Here is a 19,730-nt window from a genome sequence, read left to right as displayed (position 1 = left end):
ATCCAGCTGTCAAGTACGTCTTTAGAGGGTGCATGTCCTTGTCAGATAAATTTGGTTCACAGATAGTTCAGTTAGAGCTGTACTCTATAGTGCACTGGTTGTTACAGGAGAGAAAAATTACTAGCTATTGTTAAGCCAGTCATTGGAGATGATATATTGTTGCTAATTTTATTATTGTATACATATCTGGTTTAGAGCATAGGACAGAGTATTTTTGTGACTATTGAAAGTAATAACAAAGACATGCATCAGATCTCTGAGGAGCCAGTGTTAGCACAGTGGTGATTGCTCCAAGCACGTTAAAACTTGGTTAGATTTGCATCTGCCCTCATGCACCTTTATACAAACATTCCCCACAAAATTACTTAGGCTAGAATAAATCACTTTGAAAATAAGTGAATATTTTACTCACAAAGTTTCCAGATCTCTGTTGACAGTAAAATTAAGATAAAAAAGCCTCCAAATAACTTAAAAAGAAAAGAACTTGGTTTCCTTACAAAAAAGGATGATGTAATCTTTGGGTTAGTAAAGTTGCAGGCTGTAAAATCTTCTTTTACAGAGATTCCTTTCACTTGCAGGAAGCCATGGCCACATGGCTTCTTGCTTATTATTATAAATTATTTATTTTTTAACTCTGCCTTTTCCCCTGACTGGACTCAAGACACCTTACATAGGAAACACAAAGAGAGGAGAGGCTGAGAAGAGGAAGCAGAGGCTGCTAAGAGCCTGCTTAACCATATACCCTCTGGTAACTTGAGCTCAGGACTCAGGTTAACCCTTTCATGCATGTGAATCAGTAATTATATATCACAACAGTCTGAACCAGGAGCTGTGCTTAGCATTAACTATGGTTTAGTTAGTGGAACATGCTTGAAGTTGGTTTGTTTCACTAAACCCTAGCTAATACTAACCACGGTTTGTCCAGGTTCAATAATTATAATTGGAAATGGAAGTGAAAGCTTCCAATCTCCTCCTTACTGATGTAGCAGAAAAGGAGAGGTGTGGTGAAGCCAAAGGCCTGGGTCTCTCCCACACACACAAGATGACTCCGGCAGTTATTTAATTAAGATTTATTGGTTCACCAAAAAGGCCCGGGTTGGAACTCCACTAATTTCAGTCTTCCTCCGATGCCACAGTTGCCTGGACTGAGCTCCGCCCCCTTCTGCCCCAACAGGAAATCCCTCACCTCCTCTTCCTGTAATTTTCGCACTTCTCGGCTAATCTCGTGAGTCTACGCGATCAGGGTGATTGCACTCTCTCTATTTCTGTGTCTGGGTCACTATCTGAGCCTTGCAGCTGAATTCCTGCTCTCTGTGTCTCTCCATCTCTCTCTGTGTGTACAAAGGTTGAATATCTGTGGCTAACTGCTTCTCCCCACCTCTTCCTTTGTGCCTGTTCTTTCGCTGCTTGTCAGAAAGTCCAGTTCTCTGACACCAAAGAGGTAAAAAATGGCCTTAAGTTTCAGTACTGGAGATATATTCAGAACCCACTAGCAACAAGTCTGTTATTAGAAAGCAAATAATGTAGCAATGAAAATGGGTTAAAGCACATGCCTTTCTCCAGCATCTGTTCCTTCTCTTAATATATAAGAACTATTTAACCACACACAGAACACAAAAACACATGAAAGTCTGTATACCCATTAAGATTGCATTTACAGTAATTTATGACAGTACTGTGCTGCATAGAATTTGCTTATTTAAAATATTTATATACCTTGTCTACCAACCGAAGTTCTCAAAGTAGTTTACAAAATGCTTGAAATGCAATGGAACAGACAACCAGGGTGCTAAGAGTAACTACCTCAGCTCTGGGGTCAAAACTCCAGGTATGTGTGTGAACAAGAGAGAAGATTTAGAACATTATTTGGAATACGAGTAAAAATATAAAGAGAGTATGAATAGAAGAGGCAGTGTCATGGGACCTAGTATGCAAACTATAAAACAGTGTTCATATAATCATTAATCATATGTTAACGACCAGGAATTGAACACTGGGTTAATGAAAGGTAGCAATTTGTTGGGGGGGGGGGAATCAAACCAACCACATTAATTAAGTTTTTGTTCCGCCATATTTTTCAGTAAATAAGTTTTTCATACTGTTTGGGGGAAGAGTATTGCTTGGATTTTATTGCATTCATTTTTCATGTTTCTCTGCCTCCAAAATCTTTTTCTCAACTCATTTAGGAAAGGAGTTACTGTCTCCTTTTCCTCTGTTTAAGTAGCAGATTTATAATACAAAATGTCTCTGAAACAGGTCTGAGATTTGCGGAGGATTACTTTCCTGCTCAGATAATTATTGACCTTTAATCAATAGGCCTTCTTCACATTATAATTACACCTGAAAAATCTGTTCATAGCTGCCATTGAAGAAGAGATTAACCGCAGACACCTTGAGCTCTGACACAAAAGCACACCTTGATTTAGAGGGCCCAAAAGGTGAAAGCAGATACAGAGTAAGCTTATAACACAGCAACCCAAAACCCTAATCTGCATGCTGTACAGGGTTTGGATGCAACAGAAGTGACCTTTTTTGTCTGGCTCTGTTCAGCTACATTGGTCAGTGGGCTCTGTGAAAGTCGTTGCTAGGCCCACTGAAAGTAGCCAGCAGAAATATCCAAAACAGTCATCTCTGGGGTGGGAAGGGGCAGAGTTAGACTGGATTCTAAAGCTGGCCCAGCTAATGGCAGTGGTCCCAATCTGGGCCTCTGCCCCAGCCTGGAGCAGGCATGGCAAAAGGCGGGGTATCTGTCATAAATGCTTTAGTTGAGATTCCAGTGTTGCTGGGGCTTGAACTAGATGACCCTCAGGGTCTCTTCCAAATCTACCATTCTATGATTTTATGAAAACCCTACCTCTCTCTCTCTCTCACTCACTCACACACACACACACCTTCTGCCTTGGCTGACACGAAATGTCAAACTCCTGATGCAGAGATACCTTCCACATTCCCTACAGATCTGCCACTGGGCAGATGGGAGTTAGGATTGTTCCCTAAAGAGTGGTGATCAGAGCTGATTACTCAAGCTGTAACCAGTCCTTGAATGGCCACAAATAAATCACTGTAAAATAAACCAAGAGTATATGCACTCATTTTTCTCTCTATTCCAGATTTACACCATTTACAAAATTAGATGGAACATTCTGGGCTCTACCATTTCAAACTACAGGTGGGAGATCATAACACTGATTATTTTGCAATGCAAAACCAAAAAACACCTCCCTGTATGTAGACACTAGCCCTCTCCCTGATAGTTTACTACTTTCAGGTTTAATATGGCTGGGCAATCAAAAATATGGCACACACCCCACTTGCAATTCAAAGTGTTACAATCCACAATCATGCGATCACTTAAATTTGCATACAGGTAGATGAACTGTATTTTATCCAATGAGAATTTACAATGAAAATCTGTCATTCTATGGACTGGTACCTTGACTAGTAAGGATAACCCACATGCAAAAAGCTTTCTGTGCAGGATATCCTTCCTTGCTGGATTGGATCCCACACAAAGGGAATGGGGTAAAAATAAGCAAACCTATAGCCATGGTTGTGTATTCATGAATCCATGTTGGTTTAGACCAATATGCCTTACAATGTTCTTGTGTATCCCCCCCCCCCCGCTGTGCCATGCTGAACTAGGTCAAGGTAGTGTATATTATTACTGAGCTAACTTCAAAAGACCTTATAATACAACCCTCTCCCGATGGTATTGTGTATTCAAAATTAAATCAAAATCATCTTGCCCTGCTGCATTTGGGATCTTCCTGCTCATTCTACAGGGTGGGAATCCCGAACATTAGCCCTAAAGTCCTGTCCTGACAGCACTCCCTATGAGACCGTAACTTCAATCTGCCTCCCGCAGAATTTCAGTCTATATGTTTCACCTTTGTCCTAGTTTCTTTCACTCTGTAGTAGGGATGGAACAGAGATTCAATTTCAGTTCACATTTAAAGGCCAATCTACCAATTTGCACTTTCCAAAACGCAACTGTTCTTTGAAAGTCACACTTCTCTGAATTTTGCAATACAATTCTCCAGTGGGGCAATGTATGCAAAAAAGCATGCACTAGGATAAAGTGTGCCTAAAAATGCACACATTAGTAAAAACAACATACTAAATATATTCTATTAAGGGATATTGTTTTACAAGTATGTCTATATTAAGCTAAAATGCATGCAAAACTGTCTATATTAGGAGAGGTTCACACTAAAATGCTGATGAATTTCCAGCAAGTTTGTGCATCACTATCCTGTACCTACTTTGTTTACCCCATAGGTCTCCTGAAATGCCATTTTGACAAATCTTAAAATCAATTCATCACTGGAAGGGGGAGGGAAACCAAAGCAGTTGTTTGCCTCACCTTTTGAAAGCATTGCCCTAGTTGGAAATGAATGGAATAGAAGAAAGTACTGCCAAAACAAAAGACTGTTGACATTTTAGAAAGGGATAGTTACACAGTTGTTCAAAAAATATAGCCTCAATTTGACCATAACAAAAAGAAGACCAAAAAAGCCCCATTATACTAAATCTTTCCCCATCTGGAAAGAACTCCACATTGTGAAACCATCAAAAAAAAAAAATCCATCATACACATATCGACAAAATGTGGAGTAATATAAAACTAACAGAGGAACAAGAAACATAAGTGAACTATTGGGAAAGTGTTACATGCCAAAGGGTCAGAAGAAATCTTCAGGACATTTTGTGAAACATTTCTATTATCTTCCTAAGTCAGTAGCACACAGGAAACCATCAATAAATGTCCAGAGGTGTTTTATGGGGCAGCTGTCCTCAGCCCATTTCAATTTAAACCAACTCACGAAAATAAAGTGAGTTTGGGTATACGGCCACCTAGGAAAGGAGTTGCAAAAGTTCTCTCTCCTAAAGGAAAGAGTGTGGTACAGCTACACATTCATACGGCATTACAAAGCACATGTCTTGGCCTCAGCAAATGCGGCCTTTGGGAGGAGGTTCCTTCACAGGGTTCGGAAACCATAGGACGTGCAGTACCCCTCCCTAGTATGCAATATTTTTCCATATCCTGAAGGATCTTTTTTTTAAAAAAAATACACCTTACTCTACCAGAGAAAGCAGGAATATTCTAGCTGGGACATGTCCTGTTTCAGAGAGAGTCAAGACATTGACGCCACCTCTGTTTCTGTGCATATCAGCTTCTCATGGACTACAGACTCCATGGAGAGTGTGGGAGTGGTGCATACAAAATGCTATGGAAAGAGTTAATGTAGTATATAATTCGATGATGTCACCCCAGTAGGCAGTTTTTCAGTTAGGTCTGCTATCCACTTCAGAATATTAGTTAGTGAGTCTTACTGTGAGAGCAGCAGGAGTCTGTTTTATGCTGCTATGTGCCTCAGAAGAAGTCTGTAAAGTCTCAAAAGTCTGTCAGTCTCTCTCTCTCTCTCTCTCTCTCTCTCTCTCTCTCTCTCTCTCTCTCACACACACACACACACACACACACATGTAAATGTTTTAGTATTCCAAGTACAGTAACGTGTTATGTTTAAACTCTAAACAGAGATTATTGTGCAGTCTTTTCCAGGACAGAAAAAGAGAACTATGTTTTTTAAAGGGTCAAATGACCTGGGGCAGTTTTTGCACTTATAAATACCACAGAAAGGACGTAGTTAGGGCTTCCTGGGACTGCCTCCTTCCTTTCAATTCAAATTTTCTTACCTTTTCAGTGTGGGGCCTGCTATCGGGATGTTTACCAGAGTTTAGCCATGATGGCTGCCCAGCAGAGTGTTTCCTTTCCATTTCGGGAGGAGTCCCTCCTTGTTCCAGTATGGCCTGTGAATTGTGGAGACCTTCCGCTGCAGAGCAGAGTCAAGTTTGAAGAAGCCCTGTCCCCTTACTCCCCTCCTTCAGATACCCTCTGAAACTCTCACCAGAAAAGGACATTTATGGTAAAGTCCCATTTTCTGTCCCACAAGAAAAATAAGTCACTGGAGGGAAAAATCAAACTATCATAAAAGCTCGGGTGCAAGCAGGGCCAGGAGCTTGCTGCCTATTATCTAAGCACAGAGAGCCTGGGAGCTTAGGAGAAGCCCCAAACTGTAGTAATATATTTGCTGGGGACCCTGCCTGTCACCCAAGAAGAGGTATGTCCCAGGAGAAAAATAGGGGGCCCCACCCTGGAGCAACTGAAGGAAGAGAGAAGTGACTACCGGCTAATTCTGGTTGCCATAGGAACTAAAGAATGCTGAGAGGCCAAATAGAATCCAGGTGTGGTGAGAAATAAGCAGCTGGCAGGTTTTTCCTCTTGTTGCCAGAGAGCCTTCTAAGTTTACATGACAGGAGAAAGGGGAGATACCATGGGAAGGTCAAGTAGGGCTATCTTTACATAGGCCCCAGCCAATGCCCCCTCATCATGGCCCCAGAACCCAAGTCCTTATGCTTAGAGACCCCAAGCAGTAGCAGGTCCAAGGAGGTGATGGATTCATTCCCCATCCCACCCCCAGTAGGCCTGCCAGCACCAGATTCTTCGCTGAGACTCCTAAACCCTGAAGGTGTAACTTTGACTACCAGCTTCTCAGAGAATCAAGAAAGTCTTGTGGAGCATCCACTGACCAGGTCCCTGTAACCCCCAATAACCACCATGGGATGGGGGGAATTCAGGTAAGCGTGCATTTAAAGCCAAATCTAATCAAATTAGCACTTTCTGGAACAATGAGTGGACACAGTTATCCTTTGATATTTGCACTTTTGTGACAGAGTTATCCAATGTTTGCAAAACTGCATACATCGGGGAAAGCGTGTATAAAAACAAAGGTATTAGTGAAAATCTCATACAAAAACGCATTGCGGTTGGGAAAATTGCTTTGCAAAAATGTGTACGTTAGTCAAAACTGCATATAAAAATGTGTATGAAGAGAAATTCACACTAAAATGCTGATGAGGAGTCAACATCAGCACCAAAGGATACTGACTCTTAAGTGACAGGGTAACATTTATTTGGCCATCATGAGACACAGCAAGCCTAAGATGTACTCTGTGGCCCATACCTCTTTCTTGGAGATATAGCTTGGACTTCTTTTTATGAACACAGGTAAAGGGTGGGGTTATACAATAACTGTGCCTCACCCTCAACACATGATAAACCCTGCATCAGCACTAGTAATAGCAAGCTATGGGCCCTGGCATATGCTGACCACTGGCACCAGGCTTAGCAACAGGCTACCTATAGCCACTAAGAAAGTGGGGAGGGGAAACAAACACCCCAGGTCACTCATCCCTGCTTCTATACATAAACCATCTTACCAGTTTCAGGGGGAAATACCAGGTTGTCTTTCTCCATCCAGATAGATATTCCTTTTTAGTCTGGGGAGGAACTTGTAAGCAGCATTGTTTCTCTTTTGCTCTTCTTAGCATTTCACTCCCTTTTTTTATAGAACAGCATTCTTTTAAACATTGGTTTGCAGGACAAATCTTTAATTAAAAGCTTGGAATAAAAGCATGCACTTCCAAAGGTTGAGAAAATGCCCAGTCTTATAGACTGGCCCTTTTATTGCCTTTGAACACTTTTAGCTTTGAATTTTTGCAAATCATTCTAAAGTGTAAAATTGGGTTGCAATTATGAATATTGCTGCCGCCGCCGCTGCTGCTTGCTGCTGCTGCTGTTTTGCTATGCAACTTGGATAGGATCACTTGTTTCTTTGATACTTAAGAAGCTACAGTACGCAGAGTCAACACTTTCATCTCAGAAGAAAGGAAGGAGGTTCAATAGGCAACCAAAATAGCAGCAGCAGCAACTTAGTATAAAAGCTGGAAAGAAGGAAATGAGTAAACAAATCTGGCAAAACCCAATCACATTAACAAACGCTACATACAGCAAAGAAAGTGAGGTCCAATTTCTAATCCTCTCCCTGCATAGCTGTGTCTCCTTATTGTTCTACATACCCTGTATGTTGTATTCCAAACATTTGTATTTCCCTGAAGTGCTGATAAAGAAGAACAGGGACATTTAGAGCGAAAAGTCATATCCCCTTTATCTTTATCCGAAATAAGAATGTGGTTGAGAACAAAGCAATCTCTCCACTGTGCTTTCAGGCTTCAAACTTCTTGTCTTTCTTTAGCAGCTCTTTCCTAAGCTTTTTGTACAATACACTTGAAAGGCTTACCTTTCAAAGGATTGCCCCCGTAATATCCAGAGTACAGATCAGGGAGGTTTTGCAACAAGTCACAGCATCTGAGATCAAGCACTAGCATTTTCACCACCAATGTTGAATATGGCTTCTAAGTCACATGGGACATACCTTCCTAGATCTTACCAGTCAGCATAACAAAATTCAGCAGTCTGGGCCCATCACGCAAACTGTTAATGGTAACCCAACAAGAATCTTTGTGATTGCCTGCTCCATTTTTCACTTGGGCAAATGAGGCAGCACCTGAAATTCTAAAGTAATGGCTCACCCCACGGCTTAGTTTTAACAGAGATGATTTTCAAAGCCTTTTCTGCTGAAAGGTTACTGCCATGTATTTTATCCTTCCAGGTAGCATTTATCTGGCAAAAGAGGAACAAGATTGCTGTCACTTAGAAGTTGTTATCTAGACCACTATTGGCAAATAATAGTGACAGGAGGGTAACAGGAACACTCTATTTCCTTTCTTCTCACCTGTGTCAAGGCCAGTAATACTGGTATCTGCATGAATAGACACAAACTCAAATGACCATGAGTCCAGAGTTATAGCTTGACTTTCAATATATTACTCAATATTCATTGGAAACAAAGAGAGACAATCTGTCCTAAAAGCCAGGTTGAGTGAGTGATGAGAAAACAAAAAGAACCTCTAAGTTTACCTTTTTCTACTGCAACTTTCCCCAGCCTGGTGCCTAGGCATGGGAGAAAAATCTGATTCAGTTCACAATTAAAGGTGAATTTACCTAATTCACACGTTCTGAAACAATACACAAACGGAAGCGCAGCCATCTTTTCAAACTGGCAGTTCTCCAGAGTTTGAAACACAGTTCTCAAGCCAAAAATGCATGTACAACAAATGCATATACTAGGGTGAAGTCTGCATGAACATGCATATATTAGTGAAAATAACACACACAAATTACATTTTATTAGGGAAATTGCTTTACAAAAATATGAGGCAAAATTGCATGCAAACTGAATTCACACTAAAATGCTGGTGAATTTTCAGGAGGACTAAATAAAATACAAAGTAATGTGTAATGATGGATGACATTGGAGGCCCTGCCAGGCCTCTGAACACAACTTCCAGTAGAAACCGGAAGTCACATCAGAGGTCTCGCGACGCCTCAGACATAACCTCTGAGACCCTGTGAGACCAAGGAAGCATTGCCATGCCACTGACACAACATGACGTCATGATGCCACGACGCCACATTATGTCACAGGCACCATTGGGCACCCATAACCTGGGACCCAAGTCAGTGCCTCTGTCTAGCCCTATATACAAAAAGAAATGCACATCTCAAAGTACTTTCTTTTAAAAAAAAATATTTCTAAACTTATTTTATCCAAAAATGGGCATATTGGTACATTTTTAGCCAATAATTGCACTCCAAAATTTAGAGATGTACAAAATCTGAATAACTATGCTCCGGAATCTGCACATCAGTCTAGAGAATGCAAATTGGGTTGGTTCGAGTTGGAATTTACAAAGACTGAATTCTACAAGTACCTCTGCTTCACTCTCAATACAATGACTGCTCTGTGTTCTGTTTCTATCATACCTGTAGCTGGGAATCATGAATGGGGAGAGTGCCACTGCGTTCAGGTCCTGCCTGCAGGTTCCCCTTAGGCATCTGTCTGGTCACTGTGAGAACAGAATGCTAGACTACGTTGGCTTTTGGCATGATCTAGCAGGACTCTTCTTTCATTCCCTATAATTTAATCTGTTCACCACTGGCTCTGTGGCAATAGCAAAACATATTCATTAGAATTCTGAACATTGCCAAGGTCAATTTCCCCAATAGGTACTTCCAACAAAATGCTTGCTTCTTTCCCTCTAATAAGAAGGCGGGCAACTGGCTTCCAGGCACATTGAGGCAAGCCCCCCTGGCTGCTGTTCATTTTCAGTAATCATACATTGCTTCAGGTGCCACTTATTTCCATTCTCTGTGTTTCTGTTTATTTGAGCTCGTCGTACTTGCTTAGCACAAGCCTGTCTGACATTGATCAATCATTCAAATCTTTTTCAGATTGACAATCTAATGTATGTTTATCATTAAATTACCATTCTATTCAGGGGGTTTCTGTGTGTTTTTCTTCTTTCTTTTCTTTCTTTAATAAATTTGCAATTTTTATTTAAAATATGTATATTTCTGTTTTGTAATAAACTCCATATTCTTCTGTTCTAAACTTGGGCTGCCATCTTGTGGCTTATTCCCCCTTCCTTGCAGAATTTGCTCCATGGCACACCATGACTCCTAGCTAAAGACAAAACATGTTCTTCCAGTACATGCGTATTTCTCAACATATGTGGACAAAGATACACAGTAGGAACATAAAACAAGATTAAACACCTTCACCACAGCACCAGTTTCTTGAGCTGATTGTCCCTCCATCCTACATAGCAGCACTGAACAAAACAAGTGTGAGATGCAATCATAGATCTCAGTGTCTTGCCTATTTTAACTATGAATTCATTTCCTTCCACACAATGAAACTCTAGACATTTTAATTAACATCCACTGAGTTCTGCTTTCAGCCCAATCTATTCCCACTTTCTCTCCCACTACTTCATTAATTCCGATACCTTTAACACCTTTATATGGGTGACCAAAGCCTCATATTTGGTTCAAAAAGCCGTGTTGCTTATTCTGCAGTTTAATGTGCCTATGTGCATTAATTATCCACATGTATTTATTGAACAATCAATATTTAGCTTCCTCCCCCAATATACTCCAAATATGTTATACTGCAGTGAAATTCTCATTGTTTTATGTAAATGCAGAAACCAAGGAGGAAGAGATTTTTAATATGTTGGGGTGTTAAATATATTGAATTTTAGCACTTTTTAAAAATTCTTACTTGCTTCCAAAATCATAAGAAGAGGCTGCTGGAAGAGACCAATGGCCACTCTCCCTTCTTCCGCCATGCAGCATCAGCATGAAATCACAATGGTGCCTCAGTGTGACTGTGTTACTAAAGCAGACAGCAGCAGCAGTATGTAGGCACAATCTCTCTCTCTCTCTCTCTCTCTCTCTCTCTCTCTCTCTCTCTCTCTCTCTCTCATACACACACACACGCGTGTAGGCATATAGTTGGCTATATACAAGAGCATGTAAAACAGTTTCCAGGCCACAGATATGGAGGTAGTTCTTAGGGACAAGTTCAACCAGCAATTTCACATTTGAATTCTTTGAGATCTCTCAAGTGGATGCCCTTCAGATCCAGCAAATTTCCCTTTTTTATTTTGCCTATTAGGCCCAGAACCTTGTCTCTCATCACCACCAGTTCTTTAAATACCCTTCCAGCAAAAGTTAATTCAGGCATAAGGACCTGCCTTATATCTTCTGCTGTGAAGACAGATGCATAGAATTCATTCAGCTTCTGTTTCTCTTCCTTTAACACACCTTTGATTCCTTTGACATCCGAGGGCCCAAATACCTCCTTAGCCAATTTTCCTATTAAACATTGAGGTGTATGGGGTGTTAGCGGAGAAGCAGTATCTCTGGTGGGGGGCATGACATGCTCCTTCTGGGACAGCTCACCCACCATTTGTCCCCCTCCCTGCATTCAGTTCATCTGTGGGTCCTAGAAGCTGTCAGCTGATAGCGGCCATACCCCAGGAACCTTCTATGTCCTGCTAAACCAGGTGAGATTAGCTGATGGGTCTCAACCCTCAGTGAGTTAGGGACTTCCTCTGCATGCAAAGACACACTTTGGTGGATTGAGCGGACGAGACCAATAGTGGGTCCACAGGTCAATAAAGCTGTTTCTGCATGCGCCATAGAGGGAAGTGAGGGGCAGATGGAGCTCATAAACCTGGGAAGGTAGCCCATCTATGAGAAGGAAAACTCTGGTCCTAAACCTCTGCAGCCTTGCAGCTACACTAATACATGACAAAGGCTTCAGGAGTAAACCCTGAGATAAAATATGTACCCTGCTGCCTTGCAGGACATCTTTAGGAAGAAAAGGCTAAGAAGTAAACTTGACACAAATCCAGAGTAGAGTCACTAAGACGGTTGGATGGCGTCTTGTATGCCTCCTTCTGGCAACTCCTGCAACTGAACTGGTGCCATATGTATTGTTTCCTTTCGTTTGGCCCACATCAGAAGGGGAGAGAGGGGGAGTCTTGTTGTCTGGGCAGCCCAGGACTTCCATACACACTGCTCAGGCTTGTGTACAGGACAGGTCACTTCCAACAGCTTGACCTCACCCCCAAAGGCGCACTCCTCCATTGTTTCCCAAGACAGATGGATGCCAGCTGGTTATTACACACTGCTATTTGTTATTGATAAAAAGAATCTCACAATTCACTTAACATTTAAAAGATAAATCAAACCCAGCATTCTCAATTTAAGCAAAAGCCTGCTAGTAAATAAGAAAGCAGCAGCAAAGTGGTGATTTTCTCCCCCTTATTTCTAAAGGGGAAAAAAATTCTTCTGAATTATGTGCTGCATCTCAAGACACCTGTGGAGGCTAACAATATATATTCCTTCAATTTAAGAATCTCACAATACTTGCTTGTTTTCTTGAAAAATTAAGTAAGCTATTGCTGAGCCAATTTCTCTTTTTCGCTCTTTTCCATTACGCTTTCGAAAGCTATGTTACCCTTTAGCTATTATTTTTGCAATTATAATCAGAACCATGGACAAGTCCATGACAGCAATTCATTCAGAAGCATCCAGGCATTTGGAGTGCTATATTTAATGTTGCAGCTTTTAAACTTTCCAGGCATTGGACCCATTTTTAGGCTAAGTCTGCAACCAACTTTCATTTTTTACACTATATTTATGGGCTTAAGCTGCAACGCTAATGGCGTCTACACAGAAGCAAGTCCCATTGAATTCAGTGGTGCTTACTCCCAGGTAAGTGGGGTTTGGATTGCAGCTTTACTTACTTACTTACTGAACATTTGTAGAGTATGTTTCATCCATCATGGAACCCAAGGCAATGTGTATGTGGTTCTGCATGGGTCACCCTACCCAGACACTGACCAGATCCAGAACTAATTAGCTTCAGCAAAGTGGAAGCCTGATGCACCTTCAGACCATACCCTAGCATATTTCTCTTGTATTATTGTTCTCTTTCTTCCCTTAATAAAGTGAATGGTTGATCAGCTGATTTGACCAAAGGTACGTGGGAGTGACCCATTTGTGAATCTCCCAACCTACCAGTTGAAGGCGAATGTCTTAGAAAAAAAATGACAGTTCTTATTAAGACTTACCTTTCTCTAATTTTGTTAGACCCTGCTTTTTTCTGCCTCTTCACTCTGAGTGATATGAAAGGTGCCACTGCTGAAATATTTAATCAAACTGCCATGTCTCCCTTCTCCAGTTGTTTTCCCCATTACAAATGGCTATTCTTTGCCTTCTAAAGTTCAAAGTACACTTCATTGCTTCTCATTGATCACTCAAACTGGAGAAAATAAATCATTATTGAGCTCTCAGTAAATCACTCAGAGTGTACAAGAGGGCTTGAGGAATTTACAGTGCAGAATTGCAAAATAGAGAAATAGAGTTCGGAAGAAAATTCTGTTCCCAGTCTGGGACCATGGAGAAAGGAAAGCTCAGGATAGGAGGGCAAGCACAGAAGAATGTCTGAGACTTTCATGCCAGTATTAGAGACTAAAAGCATATTTGATAAGATGAGAGCTGTGTGGAAATTACATCCTTTTTCTGGGTCAGCTAAACCAAGACCGCTGTAGGTCATTATTTGCTCATTCTGGAATCAAATATTTAAATCTTTCCATACATAACTTCTGGTCTGGTTTAAGTCTGGGAAACCTTTGGCCTTCCAGATGTTGCTGAACTGCAACTCATCAGCACACACACAATGTTGCAGTTTTGTAGTCCTCATTTAAGAATTAGAAAGGCAATCACAACTGAGCCACCAAACAGAAGATGCACCTATTTTAAGTACCTCAATTAACACCCCCAATTCTGGGACTTTGCAGCTTTGTCCCCCTTGGGGGAAATCCAAAAAGAATGACCAGTGAACTATTTTGTGGAGTATGGGAAGAGGCACTAGTTCACCATTCCTCCTTTAATACGACCCTCCAGGAGAAGTAACCAGATCTCTTCAGACTACTACAGCTCTGCTGTAGTATATATGACACTTGGACAATTCATTTCAGTGGGATCAATGCGAGGTTCTTTCATATCTCATACCCCATAAAAGTTGCTTTATTTGCCCAGTATTGCCTATTATGACTGGCAGCAGATCTCCAGCATTTCAATCATAGGTATTTCTCATCACCTGTTCCCTGAGCTTCTCATAACTGCAGATGCCAGGTTCTACCAGTGAGCCTCCATGCAACTCACACACACCACAGACACATATCCAAATCTCACATTAGACACTCAACTTAATATGATAATTTAATTTCAAACCAAAAGAAGTCTTCTTTTTGACGTTTCAAATGCCACTTTTCTAATTACAAAACTACTCTGCACAAAATGATGCTGTCTGAGGCAAGCCTAAATCAAATGTATCACTTCTGTGAAGCCGTAAGTATGCAGAAAAATTCATTAAAGGATAGAAACCTTTTTTATTTCCTAATGATGGGAAGAAAACACCACAAGGCTGTAGCAAGAGAACATACATTTTCTTCTCTCTCCTTTATTGAGCAACTCTGCCTGGAATAATAGCTAGAAGTGCTCCGGTGACCCAGCCCATTCTGTATTACTGCTCACTTCAATTACTTGTTCCGTGTGTCTTCATCTTACAACCCATTAATTCATAAGTTCTCAGTTTCACTGAAAAAGTCTCAGCTAACAAATGGACTCCTAGTTCCGTGGAAGTCAATTCCACACCAAAATGATTCTCAATTCCTTATATGTAGCATTTCTGCATTGCCCCCTCAAGCTGAAACAGTATTTTTTGGGGGGGAGAAGGACCAGCTGCTCCTCAGTTCTCCAAAAATCAACAAGTGATACTTATATAAACTGGACAAGATCTTGTGTCATCTGGCCACCTGCAGACACTAGGAAAGTTAGGATGTGATCAAAATATTCTCATGCAATTTCATTAAAGGCCATTGTTCTACATAAGGTGATTCCTTCGTTGGTAACCTCAAGACTTGACTGTTGCAATTACCTCTATCTCTGTCCAACCCTTGGGCCTAGTCTAGAAACACCAACTGATACAAAATGCTGCAGCTAGATTGTTGGCAGGGCAGAAAACTACTCGTATGTAACCTCAGTGTTTAAAAGCTTGTACTGGCTGTCCATATGTTACATGGGCAAGTTGAAGGTTCTAATATTAATTTAAACATCCCTTAACAACTTGGGTCCACGATACCATAAGGACTGTCTGATTTTTCATATCTCTGCCTGGACATTGAGAAGTCTCTGTTTTAAATAGCCTTTTCAAATCTCCTTTTTGTTCTACATTATTCTCCATGGGTCTCTGATGCTTTCTCTCCTTAAGCCAGGGCTGCTAACCCTTCAGTGCTGTTCGTCCATTAGAGAAACGACTGACAGGCAAAAAGCAAGAATGGCACAGAGAGGGAATGGTTACCAACAGAAACCAGAGGGCAACCATTCCATATCCCAGAGAGCTCTGATGGATCATGGTGCCCTCCTGCTGCTTTTAACAGAAAAACAGATGTCAGGAGATCCGCAGTGTGAATATTAGCCCACTTAAATACTGTAACTTAGAAATAATTAAAATCACACCATACACAGTCTTCAGTGATAAGATAACTAAAGATGTCAGTCAAATGGAAATGTTTGGGTTGTAACTCGTTGAAGACTTCAGAATTCAACACTTATCCCAACTTCATGACTATGTCGGAGAAGGATCACCACTCTACTGAAAGCACAGCATATGCTTTGTGCTCAGAACATCTCAGATTCAGTCCCTGCCTTCTCCAGGTAGGGATAAGAAAGACCCCTGCCTGAATCCCTAAGGGGCCAGAGTGTTGGCTGCTGCACTAGATTGGTTCATCTAGTTTAGACTGACTTTAGGGCAGCTTCCTGTGCAATAAGGAAAACAGAACATGATGAGAGTAGTCATAAATCTCCCTGCATAACTATGGTATAGACTAATGATCTGACTGGGTATAAAGCAATATCTGATGCTCCTAAGCTTTGCTCCAATGCAAAGAATAGCAAAGTGATAGCAATAGGAATATCATCAAAGTGCAGATCTGTCATTGTTTGCACAGCTTGTAATAATGTCTAGATCTCATCATAGTGTTAAACTTACATGAGGAATATTGGGGAAAGTACAGGTTCACTCTCATCCCATGATGATTGCTTAGCTTTGATGAAGCAACATATGATAACTAGACTAATACATGGTTTTCACAGTTTTACTAAGTAGGCAAACACAAACAATATTTGTTGCCACCAGGAAATGGCATTCAGTATAGCAGTCACTGAGGTGACAGAGGTGCAAGCTCTCAACAAACCAGAATATTATTTTCACCTGTCAATATTCAGCCTTGCACTTCATTACAAGATTGCAGAGGAAATGCAGTACAGTACCTATGCTGAAGTCACATTAGCAGAAAGGAGAGACTTCAGGATGCTACTCCTGCCCAATTTGAAAGCCACTGACTCCACAAATGCCTCTAATGTCGTCGCAGAAAAGAGCTACTGTCTCATAATATCACAAAGAAGAATGAATTGCTGGAATGCCTTGCAAGGGGGGCGGGGAATAAAAAAAAAATCATTGCAGAGTGTAATGAAGCTACTGCCTTGCACGGTTCAGCTGAGTTTTTTCATCGTTTCCATGTGGAGACAAGTTCTAAAATTATCTTGTATGTCATCGGTGCCACAGAGACGGTTCCCCTCCCCCCAGATGCAGATGTTTTAGTGCTTTCTGCAAGACTGTCCAAAACTACTGTAAAAAAGAAATTCTTTCTTATTGCCACTAGTGAATCAAAACATTTCCTATTCCTCAGAGGTATGTTCCTGCTGCTCAATTCATGAAAAGCTACTGTGCTCCCAGATTTCCATGCTTTTTCATTATAATGAACCAACTGTATGTAAGACATATGATATACCTATACATAAAAATCACTTTGGGATGCCTCAAAGGAAGTTAGCTTTAGGCACCAGGCAAAAACGTTCCTCTTTAACCAGGCCTTTGGCTGACTGACACCTGACACACTTTTAAATGTGTTATGGAAGTCCGCTCACCAATCTTGGTGTGGCAGCAATGCCAGACAGAAGAGCTTTTACTGGGGCCCCAATGGTGGAATTCAAACGGCAGTGCCCTTCCTAATAGGCAGAGGGGGCATGTGCCCCCGCTGCCTATCAGGAGCTGGATCTTAGCCTTCACCCTGCGTTGACAAATGGGGATGCAGACTGGAACGTGGGCGGAGGCAGTGGACTTCCCTCTGATCCACCCCCTGCCCATTTAAGCAGCCCACACCTGGGACACAGCCTGTTTGTTCCTGCGCCGGGTTTTCCCCCATCCACCCACCCATGGTTTACCCTGATAGGCAATGACTTTGCTGTGGCTACAGTGGTCGCCGTTCTTTATGGGGCCGGGTAGGAATTTGCCCACTAGGATAACTGGCTCTTACCCAGTGGTTTTGCCTACTTCATAGCAATTCATCACAACTGGTTGAGCATAGGGGTAATCCCTTGTTTTGGATGGAGGGGAGGTTGTAGTCCCTGCCTGCCTCTCCAAACACTGGGGTATTCCATTAAAGAGATCTGGGGGGGAATGGCCATGTCTGTGTGCCCAGGGGGGCCAGAGCCGAAGGCACTCCCCAGAAGGAGGTCCCTGCGATGTAGGTTTTAGGAATCCCCTGGATTGACCACGTGTCACTTCCGGCGGGTGGGCCGGAAGTATTTAGATTGCCCCATGCTCAAGCCAAACCTCTTTCATCTGTATTCAATACAAAACCCAGTCTTATTGGTCTCTTATTTATATGGGTTGGGGTATCGGAAGTCTGATGCCTTGTCCTGCAAGGGAGGGATTATTTGGCTTTGCTCTTATTTTTATTATGTGTTTTGTGTTTTTCATATTGTAATTTTATGTTGTGAACTGCCCTGAGATCTAGGAGTATATGGTGGTATACAAATGTAATAATAAATAATAAAAATAAATAATATTCATAGATAAATATAATAGCAGCAGCATTGTAGATGTATTTCAAGCATTGGGTTTTGTACATATTTCTTGAACATATATAATTGTTATATAATTGCTCTTGCTCAATTATATCACAAATTACATTTGTGAATGAAAAGTTACCTAACTTGATCTAGTTCCAATTGTCATGATGTCCACCAACCAAAAGTACTGGGTCTTTGAAGACCTCTAGCTCCCCAACTCTCCCCCCCCCCCCCGCTCGCTCTCTGAAGGGAATGACGCCATTGAACTCTGGTTCTGTTGATTATTTTTAATCAAATGACACCTCCCTTTTCTATCAAAAGCTCCTGTCTAGTCTTCATGGTTGTTCTACAGTGGAAGTCAGTTTAGGGGCAGAATACAACAAAAACGTGTTTTAACAACAGGAACAACAACGTAGAACAAGATGCTACACATTACTAAGACTGATGCTTGTGGTTATTTACTTCCAGAATTAGCCTGTAGGTATATGTATTTGAAACTTAGCAAAGGAACACTATACACAGGTTTTATACTAGTTTAACAATAATAGCTTCCCATAATCCAGGGTTCACCAACCACTTGTGGGCATATTTGCAAAAGGGAGAGATTGTCATGAGAAGCACACACCACAACGAAGCACACATTGAAACCTCTTCTATTGGCTATAACAGAATGCTACTTTCAAGCCTAATTTCAGTGGGGAAAGCAGAATGGACCCTGTGGGCACCATGGAAAGCCACCATAGACACATTTGGACCCACAGGCACCATGCTGCTGACCCCTGCCACAAATAATCCTGGTATCCTAGTTTGATTCCCTAGCACCCCTCAGAGTTTTCTAGATCTTCTGGCAGAACTACAGGCCATAGAGCTCCCTCTGGAGACCAGACTCCTCCAGCATATCAACCTGTTGGTTTCTGCTCTCTTCACTGTGCAGCGAAATGCTTGTCACAAGACAATGTTTACATTCCACAGTCAGAGTTGCTGTTGGAGTTTCTCACGGGAAAGGAGACTGGATGTGACATACACTGGTTTCCTGTTTTTCTCAGTTCTCTCCGTGCTTCAGAGGAGAGAGGATGTTTTTCTCTGCTCACGCAGAGGCAAGATGCTTGTTTGTAAGCTCTTAGCATTGAAGTGTAAATAAAGTAAGATAAAGTATGTGGCACGTACTGCTCATCATTCCACTGCGTAAAAGACTCTGCAAAAACAACACAACCATCCTGTGCAGTTTTGGGCAATAGTTGGGAAATTAGAAAATTGGCTTGGACTAGCTCTTCCTTTTTCTTTACACTAATTCAGAAAGCCAGAGAGTGAAAGGAACAGTGGACAGCTAATTTGCTTAAAGCCTGCTGTTCTGCAATATTCCTTTTCAAGCAAAAGCTGGGAAATAGCATTTGACATCCAGAAGCAGTTTATATCAATTGAGATTGGTAAGAGCAAAATGTGCAAAAATAACAAACCATGTGAAATCAAACAGAATTGAATCCCTGCTTCC

The 19,730-nt window shown here is 41.4% G+C and overlaps 2 long non-coding RNA genes across 3 annotated transcripts in view; one reads left to right on the top strand and one right to left on the bottom strand.

The window, feature by feature from the left end:
- Positions 1–6,157, bottom strand: part of LOC310845410 — a 722,498-nt gene extending 716,341 nt beyond the window's left edge. Inside the window, exon 1 of the long non-coding RNA XR_014564670.1 lies at positions 5,698–6,157. This is a non-coding gene — a long non-coding RNA (uncharacterized lncRNA). The remainder of the gene's footprint in view (positions 1–5,697) is intronic.
- Positions 6,158–6,294: 137 nt separating this feature from the next.
- LOC310845457 overlaps positions 6,295–19,730 on the top strand; it is a 59,524-nt gene continuing 46,088 nt past the window's right edge. For both annotated transcript variants that reach the window (XR_014564763.1, XR_014564764.1), the window contains exon 1: positions 6,295–6,639. This is a non-coding gene — a long non-coding RNA (uncharacterized lncRNA). The remainder of the gene's footprint in view (positions 6,640–19,730) is intronic.

This window comes from Podarcis gaigeae (genome assembly GCF_964106915.1).
Source record: "Podarcis gaigeae genome assembly, chromosome: 5".
NCBI classification, from domain to species: domain Eukaryota; kingdom Metazoa; phylum Chordata; class Lepidosauria; order Squamata; family Lacertidae; genus Podarcis; species Podarcis gaigeae.
Note: the sequence above shows the minus strand (reverse complement) of the source record. Positions and strands in the feature narration are given on the sequence as shown.